Source organism: Pituophis catenifer, unplaced genomic scaffold (assembly GCF_029215685.1).
Source record: "Pituophis catenifer annectens isolate HBS135680 unplaced genomic scaffold, rPitCat1.0.hap2 SCAF_5, whole genome shotgun sequence".
NCBI classification, from domain to species: domain Eukaryota; kingdom Metazoa; phylum Chordata; class Lepidosauria; order Squamata; family Colubridae; genus Pituophis; species Pituophis catenifer.
Window position 1 is genome coordinate 62,787,378 of NW_027256885.1, and position 21,881 is coordinate 62,809,258.

Genomic DNA, 21,881 nt, shown 5'->3' on the forward strand with positions numbered 1-21,881 from the left:
AGAAATCAATGGCAAATCGTGCGAAATGGAGATCGACACCGGATCTACGTTATCGATCATGTCCTGGTCAACACTCAAGGCACTCCTGCCCAAGCTTCAGAAAAGCCAGCTATCCCGACAGAAAATCTGCCTACTCGACTACCAGGGAAACCGAGTTCCCGTTGAAGGAGTGGGCACGTTCCGGGTCACCTACGGCGAGTTTCAGAAAGAGCTGCCTCTGACCGTCATCAGCAAGCCCCTTCCGAGTCTACTGGGCATGAAATGGTTCCGAGCCCTTGGCATGGGCTTCACGGGCGTCCACAACATCAACGGATCATCACTGAAAGAAACACTGCTTCACGAGTTTCGGGACGTTTTCGAAGAGACTCTAGGCAAGTACGTGGGGACACCCATTTCTTTCCATTTAGACCCCAACGTAGCGCCAATTAGACTGAAGGCGAGGCGAGTCCCCTTTGCCTTAAAACCCAAAATCGATGCGGAGCTCGACAAGCTCATTAAACAAGGGGTGCTAGTTCCTGTAGATCACGCTAAGTGGGAAACCCCAATAGTTACTCCAGTTAAAGCAGATGGCTCAATTAGAATTTGCGCCGACTATAAGTGTTCGATTAACAAGGCGTTGCAGCAGAGCGCCTATCCGGTTCCTATAGTCCACCATCTACTACACTCCCTGGGCCCTGGCAAGCTATTCGCGAAGCTAGACCTTGCACAGGCGTACCAGCAACTGCCAGTAGATGACGCTACGGCAGAATCACAGACTATAGTAACCCACAGAGGTGCCTTCAAATGCACCAGGCTTCAGTTTGGGGTCAGCATTGCCCCAGGACTTTTTCAAAGTACCATGGAGCGCCTTCTACAAGGCCTCCCAGGCGTCGTTCCGTATTTCGACGACGTTTTGATTAGTGGCCAGGACAAAGTGCAGTTGGGCTAAAGGGTCCTAACCAGATTCAGAGAAGCGGGACTTAAACTCAAACGGAATAAATGCAGGATAGCAGTGCCATCAGTGGAATTCTTAGGCTACAGAATCGACGGCTCAGGCATTCACCCCACAGAGAGCAAAGTGAGGGCCATCCAAGGCGCGCCCACCCCCAAGTCAAAAGCTGAGCTGCAGGCCTTCTTGGGCCTACTCAATTTCTATACGATGTTTTTGAAACAAAAAGCCACCGTTGTGGAGCCTCTGCACAGGCTCCTTGGGAAAAACGTTCCGTGGGTTTGGGGCAAGCGAGAAGCGACCGCTTTCAACGCAGTAAAGAGACTTTTATCCGAGGACAGTTTCCTCATTCAGTACAATGCTGAACTACCTCTGGTGTTAGTTTGTGACGCTTCCCCCTTTGGCGTTGGTGCAGTTTTAGGCCATAGACTGCCGAATGGGTTAGAGGCTCCCATCGCCTATTACTCTCGCACTCTGTCTAGTGCTGAACGGAACTATAGCCAGCTAGATAGGGAGGCACTAGCGGCTGTAGCGGGGATCAAAAAATTTCACAAGTACTTGTTTGGCCGCACTTTTGAGCTCATTACAGACCACCAGCCTCTTTTGGGACTTTTGGCTGGAGATAAACCGACCCCGGCGGCCCTCTCCCCCCAGATGACCAGATGGTCCATATTTTTAGCCGCATACTCGTACAAACTGCTCCACCGACCAGGCAAAACCTTAGGACATGCTGACACCCTCAGCCGATGTCCTCTACCGGAACTATTGGACAACCCGACCCTGGAAGCCCCGGTTTTACTGCTAGACATTGTTTCCCCGGGCCCCATTTCTTCAAGCGAGGTGGCGAGGGCTTCTGCCAGAAACTCTGTTTTGCGCACAGTAATGGGCTGGGTAATGAGGGGTTGGCCTACCAAGGTGGACGGTAGTGACTTCCAATTGTATTTCAACAAGAAAAATGAACTGTCAATGTTGGGGGGTTGCTTGTTGTGGGGTGACAGGGTGGTCATTCCTTCACAATTAAGGCACAGGGTCCTAGAAATGTTGCACGAGGGTCACCCTGGGGTTGTTCGCATGAAAGGCCTGGCTCGTAGCTATGTTTGGTGGCCGCATCTCGACCAAGATGTCACTGAGTGGGTAGGGAAGTGTAGGCCCTGCCAGGAGTCCCGCCCAGATCCCCCCATTGCGCCCGTGCGGGAGTGGGAGAAACCAAAAGTACCATGGGGGAGGATTCACATAGATTTCGCTGGCCCGTTCCATGGCCAAAACTTTCTAATAATCGTTGATGCATATTCTAAGTGGCTCGAAATTGCCCTAATGCCATCGACCACTTCTGAGGCCGTAATCAAAGTACTCAGAAAACTTTTCGCAACACACGGGTTGCTGGACACACTGGTGTCCGACAATGGGCCCCAATTCACGGCAACTCAATTCAAAGGCTACCTAGCCGAACTAGGCATTAGACATGCACTATCCGCTCCTTTTCATCCGGCTTCTAATGGCCTTGTTGAACGTTTTGTAAGAACGGCCAAAGAAGCCCTATCCCGACTCGATGCTGGGGACTGGCAGGCTAGAATAGACGAGTTCCTAGCAGTACAACATGCCACCCCCGTGCCCCACTTCGGGCCGCAGCCCGGCTGAACTTTTAATGGGCCGAAAGCTTCGATGCGTTCTAGACAGACTGCATCCTAACTACTCCTCTGATAGTTTCACCGGGGAAGGGGGAGGACTAAGACACTTCGAAGTAGGTTCACTAGTCTTTGCCAGAAGCTACACTAATGGACCACTATGGGTAGAAGGAACCATCGTAGGAATTACTGGTCCAAAGTCATACACAGTAGATATTGGGCATGGTAAAATCTGGAGGAGACATATAGATCAATTACGAAAACATTTACCTAACGAAACACCATGTCCTAACTACCCAAGTCTCTCCAACACAGCTACCTCAAGCCCGAGTAAACCGGAATACTTATCTGGCAACCCTGAGTTCCAGCGCCGCCCCAGCGAGCCGACACTCCCAGCCGGAGATCACCACACCTCCGGAGAAATCCAGGAGGTTCCATTGGAGGTCCCTCCGACCGGCTCGACGCCTCGCCTACAACTGAACTGCGCAGGTCAACCAGGATTAAGACACGCCCTGGTCACCTGCGTGATTTTGTATGTAAATATGTAAATAGATAGAATAAGTGCCTTCTGGGAAGGGAGGGGTGTTGTGTATGTATCTATTTTGTGCGGGAAATTCAAATGCATAGTGAATCCTGATTGGTTCTTGGTTACCTCTGGAAAGTATATAAAGAGGGCTGTTGCCTGTGAGTTTTTGCTGAAGTCTCACCCTGAATTAAAGAGCTGTTGTTACTAGCCTGCTTGTGCCTCTCGTTACTCCTGCGCTACAACAGACGTCGAGCTGGCAATGCCAACCTTGGCCCCCTGAGGTCAAACACAATCCTGATGTGGTCCTCAGTGAAACTGAGTTTGATACCCCTGCTCTAGCCTATAGAAGGGAGAGAACAAGAAAGGGGAATGGCATATGAAAGAAAGAATAGGGGGAAAGAAAAGTCTCATAAGAGCTCCCTAAATAATTCCACCTGGAAATAAGTATCTCTCACCATCCATGTGTTGGAAGAAATGTCCATCTCAGTTCCAAGTGAGGAGAAAGACACTGGAAACATAGAGGCTGCTTGGAAGGATGGTTTAATGGAGCAGAACCATCAAGCACATGGTCCTGGTGCAGTTAAACACATGGAGTGAAGAGGGAGATATATATTTATACCCTCTCCTGGGCCTTGCCCTACGCCCGTGATGGCGAACCTATGGCACGCGTGCCACAGGTGGCATGTGTAGCCATATCGGTGGGCATGCGAGCTCAGCTCCGGCGTGCATGCGTGGGCCGGCCAACTGATTTTCGGGCCTTCTGGGCCCACTGGAAGTAGGGAAACAGGCTGTTTCCTGCCTCCAGAGGGCCTCAGGGGTGATGGTGGGGAAGGCCCGTTTTTTGCTCTCCCCAGCCTCCAGAGCCTTTCTAGGAGCTTGGGGTGGGCAAAAATGGCCTTCCCCACCCCCACCCCCTGGAGGCCCTCCAGAGACCAGAAATGGACCGTTTACCAACTTCCAGTGGGACCTCCGGAGGGCCTCTGGAGGGCCTCTGGGGAGGTAGGGAAGGCCGTTTTCGTCCTCCCCAAGCTCCTAGAAAGGCTCTGGAGCTTGGGGAGAGAGAAAAATGGGCCTACCGGGCCCACCATGCCATCACATGCCGGGAGTGGGGGGGTCACGCGCACATGCGCAGGGGCAGTGAGGTAAATATAGGAAATAAGAAATAATGTGAATAAAATAAGAATCATACAAAGTCAGATCAAATTCATGAACTCTGAAGAACCTTCTCTATTGAACTTTGAGAGAACCTCTCTATTCACATTATTATAAGAGAGAAATGTGCTTGTTAGAGGCAGCTGAACTTCATTATTGGTAATAGATCTTCTGGGAGGACTTAGCTGTCATCCATCAGGAAAGCTAAGAATGATGTTCTGGTAGATGACTGACTGATAAGGAGAAGAAGCTAAGCAATTACATCATAGATTTCCTCATAATTACTTGACCTATGACACTGTGTCAAACACAATGATTCTATATATCTTCTTAATAGAATCAAAACTACGGAAATACAGCTATATGGGAACATCTGAAAGGACATACATGGGAAGCAGAAAGTTACTTATTGTTTAAAGTATAGCCATAAATTTCTGCATTTAAACATTACAGCACTTAAAGGAAAGTTGTAAACTTTACTCAATTTATCATAGTTGGAAAAGTTATTGCTTAAGTTGGTATGTAAATATTGTTACTCAGGGAGATAGAATTCCTTTTGGGCTGTGCACTAAGATGAAAGGGATGACATCTGTTTCTCTCCAGTTATTATGGCATAAAAGCAGTTTTCTCCAGTCTGATGTCTTCCAAGTAATTCCAGCCTCTTCACCTAGGGTAGCATATGGCATATATGGAAGCTGAGGATGAAAAGAGTTGGAGGAAAACAGATCTGGAAGGTGCCAGGTTGGAAGAGAGTCAGGGCTAATCATGCCCCATCTTTCTCTTACCAGGAAAAAAAAAAAGGTGTGTGGAGGGGCAGTTCAGTGAAACACATAATTCCTGTTTCTACATGGGAAGCCAACGGGTTAAAATTAAAGAATATAGCCATTTTGCTAACCCTGATGCTGTAATATTCCATGTAGTTAGGATAGGAAGAAAAAAGAAACAGAGAAAAACATTACAAGGAAGTTTGCTCTAATGGTTAAGGCACGAGACTAGGCAGCAGGAGACTATGAGTGCTAGTCCCTCGTTAGGTATGAAAACTGGCTGGGTGTCTTTGGGTCAATCACCAGGAGACTGAGTTCTAGTTCTGCCTTAGGTATGAAAGCCATCTGAGTGACTTTGGGTCACTCACTCTCTCAGCCTAACCCATCTCACAGGGTTGCTGTGGGGAAAATAGGAGGAAGAAAGAATAGAATAGGAGCTGGAAGGGACCTTGGATGTCTTCTAGTCCAGCCCCCTGCTCAAGCAGGAGAACCTATACTATTTCAGATAAGTGACTGTCTAGACCAGGGCTGTCAAACTCCCAGCCCACGGGCCGGATTTGTCATGCGCTGGCCATGCCCATGCCCAGTTTAGCAAAGGGGGAAAAAGTCCTGATACGTCACATGACAATGCCACGACAACACAAATTTGACACCCTTGGTCTAGACTCTTCTTAAAAACATCCAGTGATGGAGCACCCATAATTTCTGGAGGCAAGCTGTTTCACTGGTTAATTGTCCTCACTGTTAGGAAGTTTCTCCTTAATTCCAGGTTGCTTCTCTCCTTGATTAGTTTCCATCCATTGTTTCTTGTCTTGCCCTCCTCTGGTGCTTTGTAGAATAATTTGAACCCTTCTTCTTTGTGGCAGCCCCTTAAATACTGGAATACTGCTATCATGTCACCCCTAATTCTTCTTTTCTTTAGATTAGCCAAGCCCAAATCCTACAGCCTTCTTCATATGTTTTAGTCTCCAGGCCTTTGATCATCTTAGTTGCTTTTCCCTGAATTTTTCCAGTCTCAACATCTTTTTTATAGTATGGTGACCAAAATTGGTTGCAGTATTCCAGGTGTGGTCTTACTAGGGTTTTATTTATTTATTTTTTAAAAAATTTTATTGAAAATTATTAAAAATTACAGAAAAAAAATATAGCAATATGGATAGAATTGCAGAGAGTAATATAATACATATAGAGTTTTAAAGCATCAATTTTCGCCTAGAGATAGTACAAACCTCCCTTAAACCAAATCATCAAAAAAAGAAAAGTTTATCCAGAAGAAAGAATTCTCAACTGCCATGCAATGTTCCTATAAATATTTACCCACATTCACACTAAGATTAATATTTTACACTCTTCTTAAGATTTCTTTTTTTTGCAGCCAAGCATACCGAGTGGCTGTGGGTACCGGCATCTCGGTCCATGGGAGAGGTTCCATCGCTGGCTATAGGGGGTGAAGTTTTACCCCCTGTAGACAGGGCACGCAACTTGGGTGTCCTCCTGGATTCACGGTTGAGTTTAGAAGATCATATAACGACCGTGACCAGGGAGGCATACGCCCAGATTCGTCTGGTCCACCAGTTGCGCCCCTACCTGGACCAGGATGCCCTACGCACAGTTACCCATGCGCTAGTCACCTCCCGTATTGACTACTATAACACTCTCTACATGGGGCTGCCCTTGAGGACCACTTGGAGGCTTCAGCTGGTGCAAAATGCGGCCACGCTGGTTGTGATGGGAGAATCCCAATACTCCCATGTAACACCCCTCCTGCGCGACCTGCATTGGTTACCAGTTGCCCTCCGGGTGAGATTCAAGGTGCTGGTGATGACCTATAAAGCCCTACATAGCTTAGGCCCAGGATATTTGGCAGACCACCTGCAGCCAGCAACAACATCCCATCGCCTGGTTTGCACCCATAGGGAGGGCATGCTCAGGGTGCCATCGGTGAGACAATGTCAGCTGGCGGCCCCCAGGGGTAGAGCCTTCTCTGTGGGTGCGCCCACCCTCTGGAATCAACTTCCCTTGGGGCTTCGGCTGGCCCCTGACCTTCGCACCTTTCGCTGCGAATTAAAAACTTGGTTATTCGAGTCCCCCAGCCTGGACTGATGGGGTTTTTTACGGGTTTTTAATTGTATCTGATTTAATTAGGCATTTTAACTTGCATTATGGATTGTGGTTTTATTGTTGTGAGCCACCCTGAGTCCATTGGAGATAGGGCGGCATATAAGCCTAATAAAATAAAATAAATAATAAATACCACCTGTCCCAACTCCTATATAACCCCGATTCTTGTCTATCTCGCAAAAGTCCGGTAAGCTTGTCTGCTTCTGCACAGTCCATGATCTTTGCGGTTAACGTAACCTCTGATGAAGTATTTTTGGATTTCCATTCTTGTGCAAACGAGATCCTGGCTACAATGATGATGTGGAGAGCAAGATACCAATTAGATTTGTTTAAGTTCTCTGGTTTCATGCCTAGTAAAAACGTTTCCGGGTTCAATTCTATCCTACATCCTATGATTTCTAAAATCCATTTTTGAATTCTAGCCCAATATTCTTTTGCTCGGGGACAGGTCCACCAGCTATGAAAATAAGTTCCCATAGCGGCGTTGCATTTCCAACAAACCAGAGAGGTTCCCGGGAACATCTTCGATAATCTAGCCAGAGGCAGGTGCCATCTATACAGCATTTTGTATATATTTTCCTTATAGGAAACCGACATTGTTAGTTTTAAGGTTTTCCCCCAAATTTCTTCCCATTTTTCAAGTTCAATCGAATATCGCAAATTTCTCCCCCAGGCAATCATTGAGTCCTTGATAACCTCCTCTCCAATCCAATCCATTAAGAGGAATTGATACAGTTTGGATAATACCTTCTCATCCTTCCCCTACAAGATCTTATCAAGTTCTTGTAGGGAATTATAGATTCCTCCCTTGTTTTTGTCCTGAGCTGTCCTGGATTGGATCTGATTGTATGTCCACTAATCTAACTCATAGCCTAATTCCACCAGCGTATTTCGAGATTTTACTTTGCCTAAAGGATCCAACAGAACTTGGTAAGTTAATGGTTTTTTTTCTGTTATAAAGGGTCAGGTGTATCATTGCCTCTAGAGGGGAAAGCCAAATCGGAGTCATCAGGTAATATTTATTTCTTATTCAATCCCAAATAGTCATCAAAACCTTTCGGATAAAGTGGTCCATAAAATATTTATGTTTTTTGGGCCTTTCCTGACTCAGATAATAATGCCACCCCTGTTGCAAATTGTGGCCTTCCAAAATAAGGATTCTCCTCCTTCTCAAAGCAATCCAGTCTCCGATCCAATTTAAGACAGCTGCTTGATGGTAAAGCTCCCATTTAGGTAGGCCAAATCCTCCCCTGGAAGGGGATTCTTGAAGCATTTTCAATTTAATCCTTGGTTTTTTGTTCTGCCATACAAATCTACGTATACATTGATCTAAAGATTGAAATTTTTTTGTATCTAATAAAACTGGGGCTGTCTGAAAAAGAAAAATCCATTTAGGCAAGATATACGTCTTAACTACTGCAATTCTACCTAATAATGATAACTGTAATCCTTTCCATCCTTCCAGCATTTCTTTAGTTTGACCAAGTAGTTTCTGGTAGTTATCCTCTTTAATGGTCGAACATTTGGATGACAGCCAAATGCCTAAATATTTCAGCTTTTTAACTATCTGAATCCCTAGTTCTTCCTCTAACTGCACTTTTTGATTCTTTGTCATATTCTTAATTAGGATCTTGGTTTTATCTTTATTTAATTTGAATCCCACTACTTTCCCATAAGCCTCCAACTCCTGGAGCAAGATTGGTCCCAATTCCAAAGGTTCTTCCAAGACAAATATCAAATCATCCGCAAAGGCTTGGAGCTTAAACTCTTCCCCTCTGATCCTTAGCCCTCTAATTCCTTGGTTCCTTCTGACCTCATTCAATAATGACTCTAGGGTTAAGATAAATAAAAGTGGAGATAATGGGCATCCCTGTCTAGTACCTTTACTTATATAAATCTTTTCAGACTCCTCCCCATTAATAAGTATTTTCGCTGTCTGTTTCACGTATACTGTCCGGATCGCCCTGATAAATCTTTCCCCGAATTCCATTTTGCTCAACTGTGCAAAGAGAAAGTTCCAGCTCACTCTGTCAAAAGCTTTTTGTGCATCCACGGAGACCAGGGCCACCTGTTTATCAGAATTACATTCATAATAGGACCTGGGTATTTGCAGGACCGCCTTCTGCCGCCGATAGCCTCCCACTGACCAGTACGCGCCCACAGAGAGGGACTCCTCAGGGTGCCGTCAGCCAGGCAATGTCGGCTGGCGACCCCCAGGGGGAGGGCCTTCTCTGTGGCAGCTCCTGCCCTCTGGAACGATTTGCCCCCGGAGATACGAAGGATATCGGATCTCCAGGTCTTTTGCCGTGCCCTGAAAACTTTTCTTTTCCATCAAGCAGGGCTGGCGTGAACCCCCTCCCCTTTTTTAGTCTTTTTAGTTTTTTAGTTTTAAATTGTCATGGGGTTTTAAATTGAACTGTTTTAAATTGGGCCAGTTATATAATTCTTTTAACAATTTTAAATTTTGTATCTGCATGTGTTTTAGCTCTGGCTGTTCACCACCCTGAGTCCACTAGGAGAAGGGCGGTACACAAATTGAAATAAATAAATAAATAAATAAATAAATAAATAAATAAATAAATAAATAAATAAATAAATAAATAAATAATATTCTAATATATTCAATATAGTTCTCACATTATCTTTCAATTGTCTGTGAGATAGGAAGCCATTCTGGTCTCCGTGGATGTACTCATTCAAAAAAATTTTAGTCTCTTCACTAAAATCGCGGAGAATAATTTATAATCGGAATTAAGCAGGGAGATCGGCCTGTAATTTTTAATCAGAAGCGGATCAGTGCCTTCCTTTGGAATTAATGTAATATACGCTTCGGACCAGGATGGTGGCATTTGACCAAAGACCAAAACCTCATTAAACACTTCAGTCAAAAATTCCCCCAAGTCTCAAGGAGGGCCTTATAAATTTCTACTGGAAGAGCATCCGTACCTGGGGTCTTTCCCCCCTTTTGTTCCCTTAATACTAACTCTACTTCCTTCAAGTTAATCTCTGCATTCAGTATTTCTTTCATTGGGAGTGGGACCTTCCGGGAATCAGCTCTAGCCAAATACTCTCTAATCTCATGGTCCTGTTCATCTCCAGCTGTATACAAGGCAGTAAAATATTCTTGTATTATTTTTCCTTTCCCTTCCTTATCCGAGACACTTCTTCCCATTTGGTCCCTCAGACAAACTATCCTATTTCTCTCCTGTTGCTTCTTCAGTCTATAGGTAAGCCATTTTCCCGCTTTATTTGCATGTTCAAAGTGCCTTTGTTTTGCCCATCTAATTTTAGTAGCCAATACTTCCTGATCTAATAAATTTAACTGGTGCTGGGTTATTTTCTTCTCCTCAACTAGTTTTAAATCCCCTGGGCCTGCCTGCAACCTCGCTTCCACTTTCTCCAATTCACACCTCAATTTATTCCGTTTCAGTCTCTGGGTCTTCCCCTTTCCAATTATATGGGATGATACTACTCCCCTGATCACCGCCTTCGCCGTATCCCAGATAATCTGGGGACTAGTATCTTCTTTCCTATTGACCCTAAAGAAAAAAACCATCTCCTCCTTTAGCTTTTGAAGTAGATCTTTGTCTTTTAATACTCCTACATCCATCTTCCATCTCTTTATTCTGCGGGCTCCTCCCCATAGTATTTTCAACGAGCTATGGTCTGCCCAGTCATTAACCTCAATCGCCACATCTAACACCTTTACTAGGGTTTTATAAAGCAGTACTAATACTTCACATGCTCTTGATTCTATGCCTCTGTTTATACAGCCTAGGATTGTATTAGCTTTTTTGCTGCTGCTGCACACTGCTGACTCATATTCAAGTGATCATCCACTAGGACTCCAAGGTCCCTCTCACAGTTACTGTTTTTGAGCCAGGTCTTGCCTAATCTGTACTTATACCTTTGATTTTTCCTGCCTAAATGTAAAACTTTGCTTTTCTCCACATTGAAATTCATTTTGTTGGATAGGGCCCATTGTTCAAGAGTATTAGGTATGTTCATCACTTTTGAGTTATTTATAAAAATGATAAAGGTGAGATAATAAAATAAAATATTAACAAGTTGCTCTATTTCCCCACATCTTCCCTTCTGTCTTTTCCTTTACTTCCCCCTCCCCGCCCCCATCTTGGACTGTTTCTTCAGAGGTTTTCCTGAAATCAGCACACAGGAATTTCTAGGCCCACAGCCATTCTTATCAAATATAACTAAAACATGATGGATGGGAGAAGAACCCAAGCAAAATTCCCCCTATTCCTGGGAGTGGCCGGTAGGCCTAGCAAAGATATACCTTCATGACGGGTCCTGGGACCCCAAGAGGTGGCATAGGGGCGTTAGGAGTCCTAAGAAAGGTGCTTTGTATGGGTTTTTATTTAGGTTTTTAAGGGGGTTGGGGAGGGGGGAGGGTTGTGATAGCTGGCAGGTGCCCGGGGGGACACCTCCGGGCCAATGGCAGTCAAGGCTATGGATGGGTGGCGGCGGGATTGGAGCAGGGCTGGGGTTGCCTGTAACCCAGGGGGAGAGGGTGGGAGCATTGATCCTGGTAGTGATGGGGAATGGTGGCAGATGGATGAACCGAGGGCCGTATCGATATCTGGGAGCTCACCCCCGCTATCTTCGAGCGGTGATGTGTTCCGACCCTCTTGGTTCCATCCGACCTACTGGGGGTTTGAGAGAGGGAGGCACTGGGCTCAGGTTGGTCTATTTTAATGCCAGGTCTGTGGTTAACAAAGCTCCCCTCATTTGGGATTTGATTGAGGAGGAAAACACAGACCTGGCTTGTATCACGGAAACCTGGTTGGGCTTGGAGGGAGGTGTCCCTTTGATAGAACTTTGCCCACCAGGTTTCCGGGTGCTGCACCAACCTAGGGCCCAGGGTAGGGGAGGGGGGGTGGCAGTTGTTATTAGGGAGACCCTTAGTCCGCGAGAGGTCACTGCTCCTAAGATAGACGGGTGTGAGACCCTCCTCATGAAGTGGGGCCCGCAGGGTCAGCTGGGCTTGTTGATTGCGTGCCTGTCTCCCAGCTGCGTATCAACAGCCCTGCCCGGGCTGCTCGATGCCCTATCAGGGCTGGTGGTGGAGTTCCCCAGACTTATTGTGCTGGGGGACTTCAATCTGCCGTCCCTGGGTGGGGCGTCGGGGGTGGCTCGGGAGTTCATGGCCTCCATGGTGGCCATGGACCTGACTCAAATTATTCAGGGCCCGACACATGAGGGGGGCCACATGCCCAATTTGTTTTTGTCTCGGAGCAGTGGCGGGTGGAGTTTGGTGGGGGACTGACTGCTATTGATTCCCTGTCATGGACCGACCACCATCTCCTCCGGCTGGGCTTCCAGTACGCCACCCCTTCTCGCTGGGAAGCGGAACCGACCATCTGGTTCCGCCCCAGGCGCCTGATGGACCCGGAGAGGTTCCAGATGGAGCTTGGGATGATGCCTCTATCTCTCTCCCACGCCCCGGTCACGACCCTGCTGGATGCCTGGGATGAGGCAGCTGCCTGGGGCCCTTGACTGGGTCGTTCCTTTGCGGCCTCTGACATGACGCAGATCCCGGCTAGCCCCTTGGTTTACCGAGGAGCTCCGGGGGATGAAGCGATGTAGGAGAGGCCTAGAGAGCAGTTGGAGGGCCAGTCGTCCCGAATCTGACCGGTCACAATTAAGATCATTTACATGGGCCTATTTGGTGGAATTGGCGATGGCGAAACATCGCTATTTCTCCGATGTCATCGCGTCCACAAAGAATCGCCCAGCCACCCTGTTTCAGGTGTCCCGCTCCCTCTTGAATCAGAGGGCGGGGGAAGACCCGATGCGAGGGCGAGCTGAGGAGTTTGGCCAGTATCTGCTGGACAAGATCGCTCAGATTCGGGACGGCTTGGACTCTGACTGGACAGGGTCAGACAGTGAGGAAGCGGCAGGTCTTGTGCTTTGGGAAGAGTTCGATCCTCTTATCCCAGAAGAAGTGGACAGGATCATGGGGAAGTTGAGTGCGGCCACATGTGTACTGGACCCGTGCCCCTCCTGGCTGGTTTATTCAGCTCGGGAGGTGACACGTGGCTGGATCCAGGCAGTGGTAGCTGCTTCTTTAGAGGAGGGAAGCTTTCCTGCTGCCTTGAAGGAGGCGGTGGTGAGGCCCCTCCTCAAGAAGCCTGCCCTGGATCCAGCTGTTTTGAGCAACTTTTATCCGGTCTCCAACCTTCACTTCCTTGCGAAGGTTGTTGAGACTGTGGTGGCACGTCAGCTCCCGGTGGCCCTGGATGACGCGGAGTACCTCGATCCGTACCAATCGGGTTTCAGGCCCGGATACAGCACGGAGACGGCATTGGTCGCACTGGTGGATGATCTCTGGAGGGCTCGGGACAGAGGTCATTCCTCTGTTCTGGTCCTATTAGATCTTTCGGCGGCTTTCGATACCATCAACCATGGTATCCTGCTGCAGCGCCTCGAGGGGTTGGGAGTGGGAGGCAATGTTTTGCGGTGGTTCTCCTCTTACCTCTCGGGTCGGACGCAAGCTGTGTTGGCAGGAGGGCAGAGATTGACCATGAGGCCCCTCAATTGTGGGGTGCCTCAGGGGTCGGTTCTCTCACCCCTTCTGTTCAACATTTATATGAAACCGCTGGGGGAAATCATCCATGGTTTCGGGGTGGGGTATCATCAGTACGCTGATGATACCCAGCTTTTTATATCCACCCCGAACCAGCCCAGTGATGCCCTCGATGTGGTGTCCCGGTGCCTGGAAGCGGTACGGATCTGAGGAACAGGCTTCGGCTCAACCCTGCCAAGACTGAGTGGCTGTGGATACCGGCATCTCGGTTTGAAGGAGAGATTCCATCGCTGGCTATAGGGGGTGAAATTTTGCCCCCTGTAGACAGGGCGCGCAACTTGGGTGTCCTCCTGGATACACGGTTGAGTTTAGAAGATCATATAACAACCGTGACCAGGGGGGCATATGCCCAGATTCCTCTGGTCCGCCAGTTGCGCCCCTATTTGGACTCAGATGCCCTACACACAGTTATTCATGCGCTAGTTACCTCCCGTATTGACTACTGTAATGCTCTCTACATGGGGCTGCCCCTGAGGACCACTCGGAGGCTTCAACTGGTACAGAATGCGGCCGCGTGGGTTGTGATGGGAGAGTCCCAATACTCCCATGTTACACCCCTCCTGCGTGACTTGCATTGGTTGCCGGTTGCCCTCCGGGTGAGATTCAAGGTGCTGGTGATGACCTATAAAGCCCTACATGGCTTAGGCCCAGGATATTTGGCGGACCATCTGCTGCCAGCAACAGCTGCCCATCGCCCGGTGCGTTCTCACAGGGAGGGCCTGCTCCGGGTGCCGTCAGCTAGACAATGTCGGCTGGCGACCCCCAGGGGTAGAGCTTTCTCTGTGGGCGCGCCCACCCTTTGGAATCAATTTCCCTTGGGGCTCCGGTTGGCTCCTGACTTTCGCACCTTCCGCCGCAAATTAAAACATGGTTGTTTACATCACCCAGCCTGGACTGAGAGGGTTTTTAGATTTTGGGGGTTTTAATATAAATTGTATACATACATTATGTATTTTATATTTTTAACCAGTTGTTTTATTGTTGTGAACCGCCCTGAGTCCTCGGAGATAGGGCGGCATATAAATTTTATTAAATAAATAAATAAATAAATAAATAAATAAAATGTTTTGAATCTTACACTTAAGATCATATGCAGATGCTCTCTTAGGTGATAGATCTGTCTTGCACAGTACACCAATGGTTGTAACTTTTCTGATCCTTACTCTGCAAGATACTAGTCCTGTGGGATAGACATGACCTCCCTTTAACCTCATCTCTTGTTTTTCCCCATCTGTGTTGTTTTACAGGTAGTCCTCGACCTAACAACCATAATGAAGCCTGCCCATTATGGTTGTAAGTCATGATGGTTATAAAGCAGGTCACCAAATGACCAGATCCACTTTTACAACCTTTTTTGCAGTGGTTGTCAAATGATGGCCGTGGTTGTTAAGTGAACACTGCAGCTTTTAAACAAACCAACTGAAGTAAATGCTATTTTTTGTCAAAAACATAAAATGCAGTCATACAGTTGCAGGATGCTGCAAATGCCCATAATGAGGCAAAATACAGTCATGTGACCGGGGGGGGCACCTGTTGGAATTTCAGAACTAACTTATAAAGTAGCTTTGGGGAGGGGGGTCTGTCATAAGTCAAGGACTACTTTTATTCTTCTTTCAATCATTATTTTCTTGCATTGTGCTATCAGCAGCTGTTCTACATTCCCACCCAATTCTCTGCCCTATTCTGGCTCATACAGATAGTCCTTGACTTACAACCACAATTGAGCCCAAAATTTCTGTTGCTAAGCAAGGCATTTGTTAACTACGTTTTGCCCCATTTTTTGTCACAGTTAGTTGTTAAGTGAATCAGACATTAAGTGAATCCAGCTTCCCCCATTGATTTTGCTTGTTGGAAGCCAGCTGGGAAGGTTTCAGATAGTGATCACATGACCCTAGGAAGCTGTAACTGTCATAGTTGCATGCCAGTTGCCTGAATTTTGGTCATGTGACCATGGGGGATGCTACAATGGTCTTAATCTTCTTTCTACCTTTTGCAGCGCTTCTCATTTAAAGCTCAAAATGGCTTAGTGTGTGATGTCATCTCTCACTAATTGTTTTTTTTAATTTAATTTCCCCCTATATGGCCAAGAACCTTTCATGCTTTGTTTTTCATTACTCTTCCCCAGCTGAACTTGGAGCTTTGAATCCTTGTTGTAAGTAGCTTTTGCAGGGTCCATCATATCAAACTGTAAATTGAGAACTGCGTGTATACTGGTAGCCCATGACTTACAACCATTTATTGAGTGACTATTCAAAGTTACAATGGCACTGAAAAAAAGAGACTTATGACCAGTTTTAACACTTAAAAGAGTCTTTTTGGACCCTGCAAAAGCTACTTACAACCCAGATTCAAAGCGCCAGGTTCAGCTGGGGAAGAGTAATGAAAAACAAAGTGTGAAGGGTTCTTGGCCATATAGGGGGAAATTAAATTAAATAACCAATTAGTGAGAGATGACATCACACACTAAAAAGTTTTGAGCTTTAAATGAGAAGCTCTGCAAAAGGTAGAAAGAAGATCACTTCATCATTTTTTTCCTGTTGCATCTGATCCCATCTCTGAATAGACCCGTCCCCCCCCGTGCAGGTGCGTGCCCCGCATGTGCCCCACCCCCTTGCGCATGCATGTGCGGCCCCCTGCATGTACCCCTCATGTATGCACACACACACCCCCACACGCCTATCCCCCTGCGCATGCGCAGCAGAGATCCAACAACCAGCTGGCCAGTGGGAGGCACATACACATGCACGGCGGAGCTGAACTGGGGTGAGAGCTCGCGTGCCCACAGAGAGGCCACTGCGTGCCACCTGTAGCACGCATGCCATAGGTTTGCCATCATGGGTATAGGTCCCTGAAACATTATACAGTTCTATTACAGGTAGTCCTCACTTAACATCTGTCCTGTTTAATGACAGTTAAAAGATGTGATGGTGGGAAAAAGTAACTTTAAAACCAGTCCTCTTATTTGCAACCATCAGTGTTCCGGAAATCTTGTGATTGCCATGTGTACACTTCACAACTGGCTTCTGACAATCTGAGTCAATTGAGAAGCCAGCAATGAAATTGCAAGTTGCAGTCAAATGATGTCTTGCTCAACAAACCACAGTGACTCACTTAACAAAATGAGAAGTGACATTGTAAGTCAGGGGTGTCAAACTCGTGGCGACACGCGATGTATCGTGACTTCTTTCCCCTTTGCTAAAATGGAGGTGGGGATGGCCAGCGTGTGACGCATCCGGGTCGCAAGTTTGACACCCCTGTTGTACGTTCATTGCAATCATGAGATTTCACTTGCATTGCTTAGCAATGGAGTTGCTGGTCACTAAGGGAGAAATAGAATAGAATAGAATAGAATAGAATAGAATAGAATAGAATAGAATAGAATAGAATAGAATAGAATAGAATAGAATAGAATAGAATAGAATAGAATAGAATAGAATAGAATACAGAGGGGCGTGGCCAGCATCGGGCGGTATGGTATGGATTCCAGAGCTCTGGGAGAATACTAATATCCCAGCCAATAGCTGTCCTGTAGGGACAGCAAAGAAAGGAGGCACAGGCTGGCACAGATAGGGAAAGAGCAAGTTCCCTGAAGTGCCGGCCTTAGTCTTCGACCCAGCGGCGAAGGAAGGCAGCCATGGAGCTGTCAAAAGCCGGAGCGGCCACAAACAAGAAGAGGAAGTGCAGGAGTGGAGATTGAACAGAGTATTGTTACTGGATGAGTGATTGGCCAACTCACAGGTAAGAAGAAAAAAAAATGTAAAGCTTGAAAGAAGTCCCAACGCGTAATTAGTGGCTAATTGGCACTCGGGAATGTTAGGTGTTTTGTGCCAGCCATGGCAGTCTCTTCAAAGGCCACCAGATGGGGGCAAAGAGACACCTTTGATCCCACTGGTGGGTCAAGGGGCTCCAGCCCCTGCAGCCCCATTGGGGAAAGTTAATGGCCCTCCGGCCCCCTCACACACCTGGTAAGGGAGGGGCCAGGGGCCCCTATAAGAACCCCTGCACAGGGGCTGCTCTCCCCTTTTTTTGCCCCTTTTTACCCTTTCCCTTTTGCCTGCTCTTGTTCTAGTCTCCTATGGGACTGACCCATGGGCTCAATCCAGGCATGGATGCCTCCATGCCTGGGACCTTATTTTACTCCACTTTTACTTCTAAATAAAGACTTAATTTGATTGCATCCTTGTGTGCTGACCTTTTCTTGGAAGGGCCGTCAACGAACCATCGTTCTTCGTGAGATCCCTCACAAAGTGGTAGCCGAGGATGGTTTGAGGCAACGCTTCCAAGCCAGCAGAAGCAAGATGCCAGGAGGTTCCAGCAAGAACCCCCAAGAGATGGATGGCAGGACTTCCCCGGTCATGGCCAGGAGTCTCCAAGCAAGGTTGGCAGCAGTGGGCCCCTCCAGCTGATCCTCAGCATTTTCGGGCCTTTCCGGCCCCATCCTGCAGCCTTCGCCCCCTGGTAAGTGTTCCAGTACCAGGGGGGCTTCCAGAAGACTCTTCAGAGCCCCACAGGCCTGGGCCCAGGCCTGGCTCTGAAGCACAGAGGGAGAGGTCCGTCCCAGTCGGCTCCTGGGCTGGAATGAGATCTGAGCATGCTCAGCAGTTCGCACATGCTCAGTTGGCTCCACCTGAAAAAGAAAAGAATAATCAGAGAAAAATACCTACACCGGCCAGCAGAGGGATCCCTCTCCCATTTACTTCAATGGAACCAAAGCAAAGATACCTTGGACAGCAAAATATATCAGCATTTTCTGCCCCAGCTGTGTCTGTTCTCCCAAATAATTTCAAGAAATTACATCTGGCAGGGGAAAATTATAATATATGGAACAAAGAGATTCAGGTATGTCTCTTAAAAGAGGGGACCCTAGAAATGGTTTTAGACCCCCCACCTTTCCCTTGGGGACCTCAAGAAGAGTGGTACCACAGGAGAGCCTATACCACTCTACTGAGCTCACTGGATGCTAGATTGTACCCTAGCATTCCAGATGGGCTCACAGCTGGTGAAATTTGGGGGTTGTTATATAGCCTATTTAATACTGATAGCTTGGGCTCCACCACAAGACTCACAACAGAGTTCTATAACACCAAGCTAAAATTTGGGGCTAGCATGGCTGAGCACCTGGGAAAGTTGAAGGCACTCAGGGCAGAGCTGAGGCCAACATGATCACTGTCATTCTGGCATCCCTGGACAAAAGTTGGGGCAATTTTATTGTCTCACTAGAGGGAACCAGAAAGGAAGCCATGACTCTGTCCTACCTCACAGGGAGGCTCAATGAGGAAGACAGGAGGCGTAGAGATGCGGGAGAGTACACCAGGGCCACAACTCAGCGCATCAACAGAAGGCACCAGAGTTCAGAGAAGGTTAATGCTCTACCCAAGTGTTTCATCTGTGGCTCTGAGGAGCATCTGAAGAAGGACTACCCCTATTACCAGCAAGGACCTAAGCGTGGCTCCAATCAAGGAAGGGGCAGGGGGCAGAGAAGGGGGCCTGGCGGGGGCAAAGGTGGTGCTAAGGGCAATTTTGTGAATACTAGCTATTTCACCCCCGCCACAAAGGCTGATGGCCCTACTGGCCTCTGGTTACTGGACTCTGGGGCTTCATCTCACATTGCTAACTTGAGGCAAGGCTTTAAGAGGTTAAGGAGAATTAACTCCTCTGTTAAGGTTCCACAGCCAGCTCCCAGGCTGTCAAAGATGCACAAGACTGAGGCAGTTGTGCCCACGCCGCCTCAACCAGTACCACGGCCCTCCAAGGCCAATGCAGGCAAGAAACCCGAGCCTCAGCAGGCACCTAAGGCAGGTAAACCCAAAGAAGGGCCTAAGGTGCCAGCACCGCCCAAGGCAACCAGAGCCAAGGGGGTGTCAGTGGGAAAGCCGCTGCTCACTAAATGTGCCCACCTCTTACATCGGAGGTTAGGCCATGCGAGCTTCCCAGTGGTTAAAAAGATGGGGGAATTCGCTGAGGGGATTCATCTCCAGGATTGTGAGGTGTTTCTGGACTGTGCCATCTGTAAGAGGGCAAAGAGGAAGGCCGCCCCAATACCTAAGGTGTCACTGCGTAAAACTCAATACCCATATCAATTAATACATGTTGATTTGGTTGGGCCATTTACACCGTCCCTAGGAAAAAGGCAGTATTTCCTCACTGCCGTCGATGATTTCTCGAGGTATGGCCATGTGTATACCCTCACAGAAAAGTCTGAAGCCTTTGATGCCATAAAATCATTGTACAACTATGTGGAAACTCAGTACAAGACCAAGATTGCACAGCTGCAGAGCGACCGTGGGGCTGAGTTCATGTCCCGAAAATTCCAGGACTGGATAAGGCACAAGGGCATACACCATTTTCGTACAGCGCCTTTTACACCTGCGCAGAACGATGTGTCAGAAAAACGCAACGGCATTCTGCAGACCATGGTGCGCAGCCTGATTGCGGATGCTGGGGTTGCTGAATCGTACTGGGCGGAGGTGGTACACTACGCCAACTACACCCTGAACCGCACCTGGAGCAGCGTTGTGAACCAGACCCCATATTTTCTGGTCCACGGTAGGAAGCCAAATTTGGGACACTTGCATGTGTTTGGCTCCTACGCTTGGGTGCACATCCCCAAGCAGCTGCGAAAGAAGGGGAGATCCGTCTCCCAGAGACTGAGGTTCTTGGGCTATGCCCCTGGCTCCAAGGCCTACCGATTCCTGGGAGAAGGGGGCAGGATTGTGACCTCCCAATCTGCCTCCTTCAAAGAGGACTCCAATTGGACCCAGATCCACTCAAATGATCTGGGTCCATACATTAACTGGCCCAGCAAAGCTGCACCAACCATGACACCACCTGAGACAATCACAGACCCTGCCACCGACGAGAGCGAGGAACAGGACGAAGAGGTCAGCCTACCTGGTCCAGATGAGGAGGATGAGCCGTCCAGTCCTGAGGGGGAAGACACGCCATCTTCACCTGACTCTTCGCCTCCAGCGACGCTCCAGAGGCCCATGATGCCCAACACCTGGGACCGAGGGCCTCCACATCCCGGTCGTGAACAGCCAGTTGGCGAGGAACCCGCAGAGGAAAAGGGTGGTGAGTGGCAGGAGGTCAGAAGGTCAAAGCAGTCCAACAAGGGGGTCCCACCTAAGAGAATTGACATTGGGTACATTGCATCCGTCAACAGCGTCGTGGTCACCCCAAAGACTTTCTCTGCAATCCAAGAGCTGCCCATTAAAGAATGGGAGAGGTGGCAGGACACCTGCTCACCCTCTCAGACATATTCACCGTCACCTGTCATTGGCTGGCAAGAAGGGGAATTGTTAGGTGTTTTGTGCCAGCCATGGCAGTCTCTTCAAAGGCCACCAGATGGGGGCAAAGAGACACCTTTGATCCCACTGGTGGGTCAAGGGGCTCCAGCCCCTGCAGCCCCATTGGGGAAAGTTAATGGCCCTCCGGCCCCCTCACACACCTGGTAAGGGAGGGGCCAGGGGTCCCTATAAGAATCCCTGCACAGGGGCTGCTCTCCCCTTTTTTTGCCCCTTTTTACCCTTTCCCTTTTGCCTGCTCTTGTTCTAGTCTCCTATGGGACTGACCCATGGGCTCAATCCAGGCATGGATGCCTCCATGCCTGGGACCTTATTTTACTCCACTTTTACTTCTAAATAAAGACTTAATTTGATTGCATCCTTGTGTGCTGACCTTTTCTTGGAAGCACCCTCAACGAACCATCGTTCTTCGTGAGATCCCTCACAGGGAACTCAAGTGGGGGGAGGGGAGGAACTTTAAAACTAAAGCCCTAAAGGAACCTTCCACCTGGATTGAAAATTGGACTTGGAAGAAATTAAAAATAAGATAAGAAAAAGAAAACAGAGAAGTATTCTTTAAACAACAAAAGGACTTAATATGGAAAAGAGAAGAGGAAGTAATTATTTTTGTGGATTTACAATTGATACTTTGTTGTCAGGGGATTTGTGAATTGGAAGAGCCATCTACTGGTGAAAAGAAAGTATTACACCAAGTTTATTTAGACCAGTGGTTCTCAACCTTCCTAATGCCACGACCCTTTAATACAGTTCCTCATGTTGTGGTGACCCCCAACCAGGGGTGTGTTCTAAATTTTTTTTACTACCGGTTCTGTGGGCGTGGCTTATTTTGTGGGCGTGGCTTGGAGGTCATGTGACTG